This window comes from Rhynchophorus ferrugineus, unplaced genomic scaffold (genome assembly GCF_030347505.1).
Source record: "Rhynchophorus ferrugineus isolate W39M unplaced genomic scaffold, kcgeb_rfMv2 rfM593, whole genome shotgun sequence".
Taxonomy (NCBI): Eukaryota; Metazoa; Arthropoda; class Insecta; order Coleoptera; family Curculionidae; genus Rhynchophorus; species Rhynchophorus ferrugineus.
Window position 1 is genome coordinate 17,501 of NW_027473170.1, and position 11,952 is coordinate 29,452.

General features: G+C 47.3%; 2 non-coding genes and 1 pseudogene across 2 annotated transcripts; all 3 read right to left on the reverse strand.

The window, feature by feature from the left end:
* LOC143206217 (uncharacterized) overlaps positions 1 to 5,266 on the reverse strand; it is an 8,986-nt pseudogene extending 3,720 nt beyond the window's left edge.
* A 419-nt stretch (positions 5,267 to 5,685) lies between these two features.
* LOC143206215 (5.8S ribosomal RNA) lies at positions 5,686 to 5,840 on the reverse strand. Its single transcript, XR_013008209.1, has one exon. It is a non-coding gene; the product is annotated as a 5.8S ribosomal RNA (ribosomal RNA).
* Positions 5,841 to 6,548: 708 nt separating this feature from the next.
* LOC143206216 (small subunit ribosomal RNA) lies at positions 6,549 to 8,537 on the reverse strand. The gene has a single exon (XR_013008210.1). It is a non-coding gene; the product is annotated as a small subunit ribosomal RNA (ribosomal RNA).
* Between the last annotated feature and the right edge of the window lie 3,415 nt (positions 8,538 to 11,952).

Genomic DNA, 11,952 nt, shown 5'->3' on the forward strand with positions numbered 1-11,952 from the left:
ATCGAGCACTTTCCCCAGGGTCGGAAGGAGGCTGATCGGCCGTTCTCCGCCGCTTTTCTTCCTGATCCAGCATATCCGGGCTGTTTTCCATACTACGGGAAAATATCCTGCATCATAACAGTTCTTATACAGCGTCATGATGCTGGATTTATGCGTGCTCCAGATTTGCTTGATCAGTTCGTTGGGTATGCCATCCAGTCCCACTGCTTTCCTAGTTTTAAGCGTGTTGATTGCTGCTTCCACTTCCTGTTCTGTGATGTTTTCTTCACCGATTTCTGTGCTAGGCCAGCTGTCGTTGTTAATATCGGTTATAGCTTCTTCGATTTCTTTTCTTTCTGTTGGGTCCGCCTCCGGATGGTATTTCCTAATTTTTGCTCCTTCCCTTCTATTGGCACCTTCGACAGTTGCTTCCTCCTGGGTGGGGGCCGTCTGACCTCGCTGTACTCCTATCTTCCTAAATACCTCCCATACCGTGTGCCATGGTTTGGTCTCGATGGTGTTGTTTATCACCGAGTTCGTGTATTCCCTTTTCTTGTCGTTGATGAGGTCCCTGTATTGTTTTCTCTTGATCCTGTGTTCTGCGATGAGCAGCTGATTGTCTGTGGTGTTTCTGATTCGTCTCTTGGAAATGGCTAGTGCCCGCTTCTTCTCCTCGCATTGCGCGTCCCACCAGTCATTTCCGTGTTTGATCGTGATAGCCCTCTTTTTTATCCTGTTGCTCATTCCTTTCAGGATCTGTTGGAGTACGGTGGCTTGTTCCTCTATTACTCTGGTCTCCACGGTAGGTGTGATATTCATTGGGATATTTGCGAAGCGTTCTCTGATGGAATTCCAGTTCGTATTCCTGAAGTCCCATTCAGATTTTTTGGTCTTCCTGGCCTCGTGTTGCTCGTGGATCTCAAATTCTATGTATTTGTGGTCACTCAAGGTTTCTTCGGTTGCATTGATGTTCCAACCGCTAACCTCGGTGCCCCTGCTCCAGGTGGTGTCCACATTACTTCTGCCCCTGCTTGTGCTGAAGGTTGGCCTCGTGTAGTCCCCTTCGGCGAGCTGCAATCCTTGGCTCACTGCCCAGTTGAGGAGTTCTTCGCCTCTTGTGCTGTTTTCAGCACTGCCCCACAGTCCATGTTTGGCGTTGAAATCGCCGGCCAAGATCCATTTTCCGGTATACTCCTCCAGGTACTGGGAGATGTATTCTATGTTGGGTAGATTTACCCCTCCGGGTTCCTCGTATACGTTGGTGATGACTACGTCGCCTATGTATACCGAGGTGATGTTCTGGGAAGACATGTTTTCTATCAATGTCGCCTTAATGGTGTCCTTGATCCATGTCTCCGTTTTCGTCCTGGGTCCTTTGCTGTACATCAGCCAACCTTCCCATGCCGTCGTTTTAGGTGTCGGTTCTTGGATAAGGACTATATCGAATCCGCCTTCCGACGCCTTTTTCCTCATCAGCGCTGTTGCACTGACACCTTTCCCAGTGTTGAATTGCAGGGTTTTCAGCATCCGTAGTCTGTTATTCTTCGGTTGTCCTGCCTTTTCCTATTTTGTTGCGGGCAACTATAGTCGGTTGCCTTGTGTTTTAATTCTTCGGTCTTTGTTTTCCCGGCTCTCACGCAATTAATGCACTTGTGCTCCTCTGTTTTGCAGGAATTGCCCTCGTGTTTTTCTCCACACTTGTAACAGGCCGGTTCTGTCGCCGTACAATTTCTATGACTGTGCCCGTAGCGACAGCACCTCATACATATCAAGACACTGGTCGTTTCTTCGACCCGGTATCTTAGCATGTCCACGATGACTGTGCGCTCCTTCATAATTTTGCTGAAAATCTGCGGGGCTACTTCTAGAATCCAGTTCTGCCTCTGGAATTTGCTGGTCCACGGGATATTTTTAATGATTTTGATATGCTTTGTCTCCGGGTGTTCTTCCATCAGCGTTTTTATTTCCTCGTTTTCATTTATTATGTCCTGTATTATTTCCTCGCCCTTTACATTACTGGGAAGACCGATTAACTTAATGCGAGGATTCAGCCTGACGCCTTCTTTAATTTCTGCTGTCTTAACGGTTTGCATTTTCTCCTTTACGGCCTCCTTTTGCTCGGCGGTTTTGCATTCTACTACTACCGATCCGTTTTTAAGGACTCTAATGCCCCTAAATCCCGTCTGCAATTCCTTTGTTGTTATGTGCTTCTTGAGTTCCATTTTGGTTTCTTCACCAGTTTTGTTGCTGAAGCTGACGATTATTTCATTTTTTTGTTTATTTTTGTCCGGGGGTGTCCATGCTCTGGTCGTTTCCTTTTTCTTGTTCGGTATAGTTGTTTTGTTTCCAGTTTTTTGTAAGGCTTTGGCATAGCTTATCTTGTTTGCGTTATTCTCGGGGTGTGGTTTCTCCGTTTGTTTCTCGGTATGCCGTGTTTTTTCTAGGTTCATGATTTTATCCTCCATCCGTGCCATAGTAGGTAGGGACAGTGGGAATCTCGTTAATCCATTCATGCGCGTCACTAATTAGATGACGAGGCATTTGGCTACCTTAAGAGAGTCATAGTTACTCCCGCCGTTTACCCGCGCTTGATTGAATTTCTTCACTTTGACATTCAGAGCACTGGGCAGAAATCACATTGCGTCAACATCACGTTAAGACCATCGCAATGCTTTGTTTTAATTAGACAGTCGGATTCCCCCGGTCCGTGCCAGTTCTGAGCTGATCGTTAAGTAGCGGCCGAAGAGGACACCGAATCGAACGTGAACGGCGCACGGTCGTCCGAAAACTACCGAAACGCCGAAACATCAACTCGGGCCTCGCAGCAAAGCGATTCCGCGGGAGGCCAAGGCACAGGACCGAGCTCGGATCCGAAACGACCCCGAAAGATCGTCCCTTCACCTCGCCCAGGCCCGGCTCGTCAACCAGGACCCGCTTCCTCGCCAAGCCCGACACGCCCCGATCCTCAGAGCCAATCCTTATCCCGAAGTTACGGATCCAATTTGCCGACTTCCCTTACCTACATTATTCTATCGACTAGAGGCTCTTCACCTTGGAGACCTGCTGCGGATATGGGTACGAACTGGCGCGACGCCTCCACGTGGCCCTCTCCCGGATTTTCAAGGTCCGAGGGGATGAACCGGACACCGCGGCAACTGCGGTGTTCTTCGCGTTCCAAACCATATCTCCCTGCTAGAGGATTCCATGGAACTCGAACGCTCATGTAGAAAAGAAAACTCTTCCCGGATCTCCCGACGGCGTCTCCGGGTCCTTTTGGGTTACCCCGACGAACTCTCTTGCGAGGGCCCGACTTATTAACGGTTCCGCTGCCAGGTTCCGGAATAGGAACCGGATTCCCTTTCGCCCGACGGGTGTGTATCGATCTAGTATATATATATACAATAAACGTACACCGCATCGACATCGGCTTTCGCCTAGGGCTTAGGATCGACTGACTCGTGTGCAACGGCTGTTCACACGAAACCCTTCTCCACGTCAGTCCTCCAGGGCCTCGCTGGAGTATTTGCTACTACCACCAAGATCTGCACCGACGGCGGCTCCAGACGGCCTCGCGGCCAGCCCTTCTGCGCTCACCGCCGCGACCCTCCTACTCGTCAGAGCTTCATGACCGCGCCCGAAGACGCGATCGCACATGCCGCTGACGGTCGAGTATAAGCACGACGCTTCAGCGCCATCCATTTTCAGGGCTAGTAACTTCGGCAGGTGAGTTGTTACACACTCCTTGGCGGATTCCGACTTCCATGGCCACCGTCCTGCTGTCTTAAGTTACCAACGCCTTTCATGGTATCCCATAAGCGTCGATTTAGGCGCTTTAACTCGACGTTTGGTTCATCCCACAGCGCCAGTTCTGCTTACCAAAAATGGCCCACTTGGCACTCTGATCCGAAATCTCGCGGCTTCATCATTTAAGCAAGCCGGAGATCTCACCCATTTAAAGTTTGAGAATAGGTTGAGGTCGTTTCGACCCCAATGCCTCTAATCATTCGCTTTACCGGATGAGACTCGTACGCTACGAGCGCCAGCTATCCTGAGGGAAACTTCGGAGGGAACCAGCTACTAGATGGTTCGATTAGTCTTTCGCCCCTATACCCAGTTCCGACGATCGATTTGCACGTCAGAATCGCTACGGACCTCCATCAGGGTTTCCCCTGACTTCGTCCTGACCAGGCATAGTTCACCATCTTTCGGGTCCCAGCGTGTACGCTCTTGGTGCGCCTCTTCTCGCGATGAGAACGAGACGCCCCGGGAATGCGAAGCGGCCACTTTTAAGGGTAAACCGCCCATCTTCCCTGAGTTCGTGCGAGACGAACTTTCACTTTCATTACGCCTTTAGGTTTAGTGATTCCCAATGACTCGCGCACATGCTAGACTCCTTGGTCCGTGTTTCAAGACGGGTCCTGAAAGTACCCAAAGCTATAGCGTCGCCGATCGGTCTAGGTCTGTTCGAGAACCTCGTCGCCAACAGTCATCAGAGGTCGGAAACGGCACCGGGTCCGATTACCGACGTGCATCTGACGCGCTTGCGACGAGCCGAACGCTAACGAGTAGCGGCCTTAAACCATTCGGTATACCGTCGAGCGAGTCGACCGCGAACACGAGGGTCCGTAAACGAAAACGGCGCGAACCGCAGTCTACGGTCTCCACCTCGAGCCTTAAGCCGACGCCCAACGGATCGCGACGTCCTACAAGGAGAAAAGTGCACGCGTTCGTCGCCGGATCGACGTACGAAAGGCGCGCGCAACGCCGAAACGTCACGTGTCACGCGATCGCACGCCGCCTACTACGAGCCGCGAATGAATTTCTCCCTTCGACCTTTCGGGTTTCTCAGGTTTACCCCTAAACGGTTTCACGTACTCTTGAACTCTCTCTTCAAAGTGCTTTTCAACTTTCCCTCACGGTACTTGTTCGCTATCGGTCTCGTGGTTATATTTAGCCTTAGATGGAGTTTACCACCCGCTTAGGGCTGCACTCTCAAGCAACCCGACTCTAAGGAGAGATCCTCTCGCCGTCAGTCACGGTCGCTACGGGCCTGGCACCCTCTATGGGCTGTTGCCCCGTTCAAGATGGACTTGGACGCGCGACGTAACGTCGAGATAATGGACCCTCCCGAACACCACATTTCCCGGCGCCCGATGTCGGTCGCGGGATTCGGTGCTGGGCTAATCCCTGTTCGCTCGCAGCTACTAAGGGAATCCTAGTTAGTTTCTTTTCCTCCGCTTAGTAATATGCTTAAATTCAGCGGGTAGTCTCACCTGCTCTGAGGTCGCTAGTTTAATATGCGTGGCGCTCGTAATCATCATAATAATGAAGATTAGGAGCCAATACGAAATATAAAAGTTTAGAATGGAAAAGACGCGCCGTCGAAAAACGGTGTTTTCTCCCTCGTATTCGAGAGACAACGCACCTACGATCCGACGTCGATTAAAAACTAATTTTATCGGATACGACGATCGTATTAATGGTGCGCGCTACGTTTATCACAAAAACGTGCGAACGACCGTTTTAAACACGTCTCATCCCTTTCATATTCGTACGACCCGTACGAGAGAGTTAGGTCACACGTACGGGTCCGCTGTCACGTTTTAGAACGTCGCGATCGAATCGCGCTTATACGCTCAGCACGCTCAGACATTTCTCGTCGATCGCGAAGATCAAAGAAAATCCGAGCAGTCTTGAAATGAGATACGACCCTCAGCCAGGAGTGGTCCGGGTATGAGATCCCAGGACCGCAATGTGCGTTCGAAATGTCGATGTTCATGTGTCCTGCAGTTCACAAGTTGACGCGCAATTAGCTGCGTTCTTCATCGACCCACGAGCCAAGTGATCCACCGTTTAGGGTAATCTTTTTTTAAGTTAGGTTTTAAACGCATATCGAAACGTTTCTATTATAAGACGACGACGACGACGACGACGCGCGCTCACGTCATAGACAGCGCTTGCGCCCCTTTCGCAGCCGCCGTCGACTTTAAAACGCTCTTACGGTTTATTTTCGTCTTCTCCACTACACACAACGAGAGGAGCGGAGACAGACTACTCGAAATGGTGACGTTCGTTGTAAATTTTCGTCGTCTCACCTCGTACGACAACAAAAGAGCATACGCTGATCATAGTTTGGCAATATTTTCGTAAACTAAATCTCACCCTTTTGGAATGAAACAAACGAAGGGTGATAAGATTTTCGTAAACTAATCACATTACCGATCATCGTATATGTTCGTCGATATGAGGATCGAAACGTCGATTAGAAATATAATTGGCAAAATCGTTTTATTTTGCGCTCGATTTGTCCATTTATAACGAAATCCGTCGTAGGCCGACGATTATTACTCGTCGTCCTATATAACAACATCTTCATCGTATATATCTCCGCTTTCGGGCGTACATCTTTTAAAACCATATATTATAGGTACCCGAAAACAGCTACGTTGACGACGTCGAAATTCGATCGGAACTTCCGAACTTCGTAGATGGCTCTTTAACGTTCGACAATGATTTTTACAGACTTGTACGTTTACCTATTATATATATATAGGCATAACAACACACTGTAATGATCCTTCCGCAGGTTCACCTACGGAAACCTTGTTACGACTTTTACTTCCTCTAAATGATCAAGTTTGGTCATCTTTTCCTACACATCGACGACGCCGAAACGCCATCGCGTGTCGATCCGAAGACCTCACTAAATCATTCAATCGGTAGTAGCGACGGGCGGTGTGTACAAAGGGCAGGGACGTAATCAACGCGAGCTTATGACTCGCGCTTACTGGGAATTCCTCGTTCATGGGGAACAATTGCAAGCCCCAATCCCTAGCACGAAGGAGGTTCAGCGGGTTACCCGGGCCGCTCGGCCAGGGAAGACACGCTGATTCCTTCAGTGTAGCGCGCGTGCGGCCCAGAACATCTAAGGGCATCACAGACCTGTTATTGCTCAATCTCGTGCGGCTAGAAGCCGCCTGTCCCTCTAAGAAGAATAGTTTGTACGCCGACAGTAAAAACCGCGCACGAACCGCGAAACCCGAAAGCAACGCGGCCGGCGGGCCTTTAGGATGTCAAAAAGCGCCTAGTTAGCAGGCTAGAGTCTCGTTCGTTATCGGAATTAACCAGACAAATCGCTCCACCAACTAAGAACGGCCATGCACCACCACCCACCGAATCAAGAAAGAGCTCTCAATCTGTCAATCCTTCCGGTGTCCGGGCCTGGTGAGGTTTCCCGTGTTGAGTCAAATTAAGCCGCAGGCTCCACTCCTGGTGGTGCCCTTCCGTCAATTCCTTTAAGTTTCAGCTTTGCAACCATACTTCCCCCGGAACCCAAAAGCTTTGGTTTCCCGGAAGCTGCCCGTCGAGTCATATTAGGGAACGTCGACGGATCGCTAGCTGGCATCGTTTAAGGTTAGAACTAGGGCGGTATCTGATCGCCTTCGAACCTCTAACTTTCGTTCTTGATCAATGAAAGCGTTTTTGGCAAATGCTTTCGCTTCTGTTCGTCTTGCGACGATCCAAGAATTTCACCTCTAACGTCGCAATACGAATGCCCCCATCCGTTCCTATTAATCATTACCTCGGGGTTCCGAAAACCAACAAAATAGAACCGAGGTCCTATTCCATTATTCCATGCATACAGTATTCAGGCGAAATTTTAGCCTGCTTTGAGCACTCTAATTTGTTCAAAGTAAACGTGCCGGCCCACCTCGACACTCAGTAAAGAGCACCGCGGCAGGATTGAGTTGGGCCGTCGTAACCACGACGCGCACAACACGCACGCCGAAACGCACGCGCGACGGCGACGCGACACGACTAAGCCCACCGGCAGGACGTCTCGCGAAAAACACGCCAGTTAACACCGCGAACGATGAACCGGCGGCGCGAGACACAAATTCGACTACGAGCTTTTTAACCGCAACAACTTTAATATACGCTATTGGAGCTGGAATTACCGCGGCTGCTGGCACCAGACTGGCCCTCCAATTGATCCTCGTTAAAGGGTTTAGAGTGTACTCATTCCGATTACGGGGCCTCGGATGAGTCCCGTATCGTTATTTTTCGTCACTACCTCCCCGTGCCGGGAGTGGGTAATTTGCGCGCCTGCTGCCTTCCTTGGATGTGGTAGCCGTTTCTCAGGCTCCCTCTCCGGAATCGAACCCTGATTCCCCGTTACCCGTTACGACCATGGTAGGCGCAGAACCTACCATCGACAGTTGATAAGGCAGACATTTGAAAGATGTGTCGCCGGTGCGAGACCGTGCGATCAGCTTAAAGTTATTCAGAGTCACCAAGTTGTACGATGACGAGCGCGAACCCGAAACCGATTGGTTTTGATCTAATAAAAGCACTCCTTCCATCTCTGGTCGGAGCTCTGTTTGCATGTATTAGCTCTAGAATTACCACAGTTATCCAAGTAATTGTGGGTACGATCTAAGGAACCATAACTGATTTAATGAGCCTTTCGCGGTTTCACCTTAATTCGGTATGTACTGAGACATGCATGGCTTAATCTTTGAGACAAGCATATGACTACTGGCAGGATCAACCAGGGAACTGTTCTTATTATTTTATCGACACGAAGCAGATAAAACAAATACAGACACAGTTTATTTTATAAGTTTGACTTATAAAGAAACGTGTGCGTAAGACGACGATATATAATATATATCGACGACTAATAAAAAGGAGGTGCATGATAGCGCGCCTAGACGACGGAAAAACCGGTCCGAGGCGCCACGCTCTTACATTTTAATATTAGTTGTCTAATAAAACAAAACGATATCATCATCTTAGACACATCTTTTGTTTTTTTTATACACAACCGATCGACTAGGCACCCAATTATCTCGATTATCGACGACGATCGTCGACTACGTCGAAAATTGGATGCCGCAAAATATCGTTCGGCGTTTATAAGACCTCGAAAAACATTCTCTCCGAACCCTTCGCTAGATAGAAATATATAAAGCGACAAGGAAACCTCGTACGAGAAACGTTTCGTGATTTTTTATTTTATTCTCGCTCGGAGAGCAGAGAGCTATCGCAAAATGTGTTGCTGTTTTATGAACGTTCCGATGAAAAACCGATACGTCCATAAAAATAATAATTCCAATCGCATATGAATCGTGGATCATCTTCTTCTAACGAAGCCGAATGTTCCCGCCGAATTCGCGATCTCGCAGTGATACCGTCGTCGTCGTCGTACGCTTCCCGATATATCGAAAAAAACCGACCAGGAAGAACAACGAAACGACGATACAAAATCGCGAGAGCGTTACGAATATATAATAACACGACGAAATACGCTTTTTATTTAGATAAATAAAAAAATACGGTTCGGATCTTATATATTAACATATAATATGTAATACCACCTTCGCTGATCAAAAGCCACTCGGTAAAAGTGTCACAGCGCCGGTCGACCCGACCCGTCGTATCCGTCTCTCGTATCGCCCCACGTAGAAGCGCACACGATTTAAGCGCGGGTCTCTCGCCAGCTATCGGAAATGTATGGGTGTTTTAGAACAGATCGTTTATACGGACGTTGCGCAAATTTTTCGTTTTTACGTCTGCCCGTTCTCGTTATTATCGGAATGTTCCGATGAATAAACTTTAGCTTTAGACAACGTGAACTTCTAAAGCAATAATTTTAACCTCTCGTGTTAATACGTCCTCAGGCCGTTTCTAGACTGCCGATCACGTTCTTTAAAAGTCGGAAAATTCCGATCCATAAAATTATGCTAGTAGAATGTAAAGATCCTTCATAGGATGGATACTGTCACATATCGATACGGCGATCGGAGTAAAACTGTTCTCACGTATTTCAGGACATTTTAGGTTGTTACGTCGGCCCGTTCGTTATTATCGGTATATACCTATGAATAAATGTTTTGCTTGTAGAACGTAAGATTCCAAAAGAATGATTCGCCGAAACGATGGTGCACCCTTACGATCGGATATTTGCCGCTTATTGGCCATTTTCTATAATTCATCCGTTAGATATCGTTTATCGACTACGGATAAGGTTTTCCGATATCAGAATGTTCCTAAGGATGATTCGAAAGTGATTTGAACGAAGAATTTGATAGAATGAATCCTTTATTTATCCATTGAGTACAGGGTACGGAGTGTCTGCGGGGTCAGCTAATATATTATATTTCTCTCTCGACGTAATGGTAACTCGAAGTCCGAACCGCGCTCATGAAGCTCGGTTTCAATCCAATCCATGTTGGTCGGTTCCTCGAGAGGAACGCCGTATCTTCGCGGTCGACCGCCTAATGAATCAGGTGGTAAAAGTCCAAGCCCAGCGCGGCAACGGCAGGCGCGTTCAACGTTTTAACTGCCAATTCTACGGTCATTCATCGGCCAACTGTAAAGCCACTCCGGCCTACGTCAAGTCCCAAAGACAGAAATTCCCCGCCGAAATGCACCAACTGTTGAGAACCATACACCGCAAATTACTCGGGATGCAAGTGCCGACCTACTCCAAAAACAACCAAACCCAAAAGACCAATTCCTCCCCCCACTCATGTACGGGGAACTCAAGATAACAGTCGTCTGGCTGGTCTGGATTCCACTAGAACACGAACCCGATCTCCATTGGCGAAATACTCTTCGGAACATATTCAGATGACCAAGGAGATTTTCAGGCCATTTTCAACGCCATCAACCACACAGCTATTGGAAGAATTACTATCGGCCGGGATAATAGATGAGTTGGAACTTGGGCTTATTGCTCCAAGCGAACCAACTCACTACTCCTCCAATCGACCGACAATAATTGACTTTTTTATCTATCAAAATTCGAATCAAGCCTCTGACCTGCAAGTACTCCAAGATATCGATTCTGACCACAGGCCTATCCTCCTCACCCACCATCAGCGATTTTCCACTGAGTTCCACTGTCCCCAAGCAAGGTCAACCTAGTAAACGAAAAAAAAAGTATCTTCTCTTTGACGATCCTCATTATATTAGGACGATAGTTCCATTCTAAATTCTTGATTAATTACAGTTCCTATTTGTTCATTTCGAGACGTTCCCGTGATTAATACTTATCGTGTAGAAATTAGCCACAATCCACAATTAGCCACAGTTAGGAAAAATAAATTAATTATCATATAGTCATAAACGTAATAAAAATGAATACACATATTTTCGAAGTCACTCCAGAAATACTTTACCTTATTTTTAAATAACAATCTCGGGCCGTACCATTTTTACAAAACTTATTCTATATACTTACTATATAACAGATTATAATGATATAATATAATTCAATACAATAACTACAATATATATATATATATCTGAAAATTCTGTTTTTATAAAATGTCAGCTACTGTTTAACATTTCATTTTTTAAAATGTATATCCAATTGTGGTTCTGAAAAGAACCGATTTTGCAGGTAAGTAGTATATTGAAACACACATAGGTATGTGAATTAATTTACTTAGAACTGGTATATTTGGTGACTGCTTTGGTACCTTCGCTAACGGCGTGCTTAGCCAACTCACCGGGTAACAATAACCTAACGGCGGTTTGGATTTCTCTGCTCGTGATCGTTGATCTCTTATTGTAATGGGCGAGACGCGACGCTTCGGCGGCTATCCTTTCGAATATATCGTTCACGAAAGAATTCATGATCGACATGGCCTTGCTGGAGATACCCGTATCGGGATGAACCTGCTTTAAAACTTTGTATATGTAAATCGCATAGCTTTCCTTCCTCCTGCGCTTCTTTTTCTTGTCGCTCTTAGAGATATTTTTCTGGGCTTTTCCGGCTTTCTTGGCCGCCTTACCGCTTGTCTTCGGTGGCATTTCGAAATAAAAATCCCGACGTCTCACGTACCTCAAAGAGTACTTAACTAAAAAAATGCCTTTAATTCTAGAACTTATAACATTCGAAGGAACACTTCTAAGCCCCGCCCATAGCCCGAGTTAGAGTCTGATTGGTCGCGTATGATATAA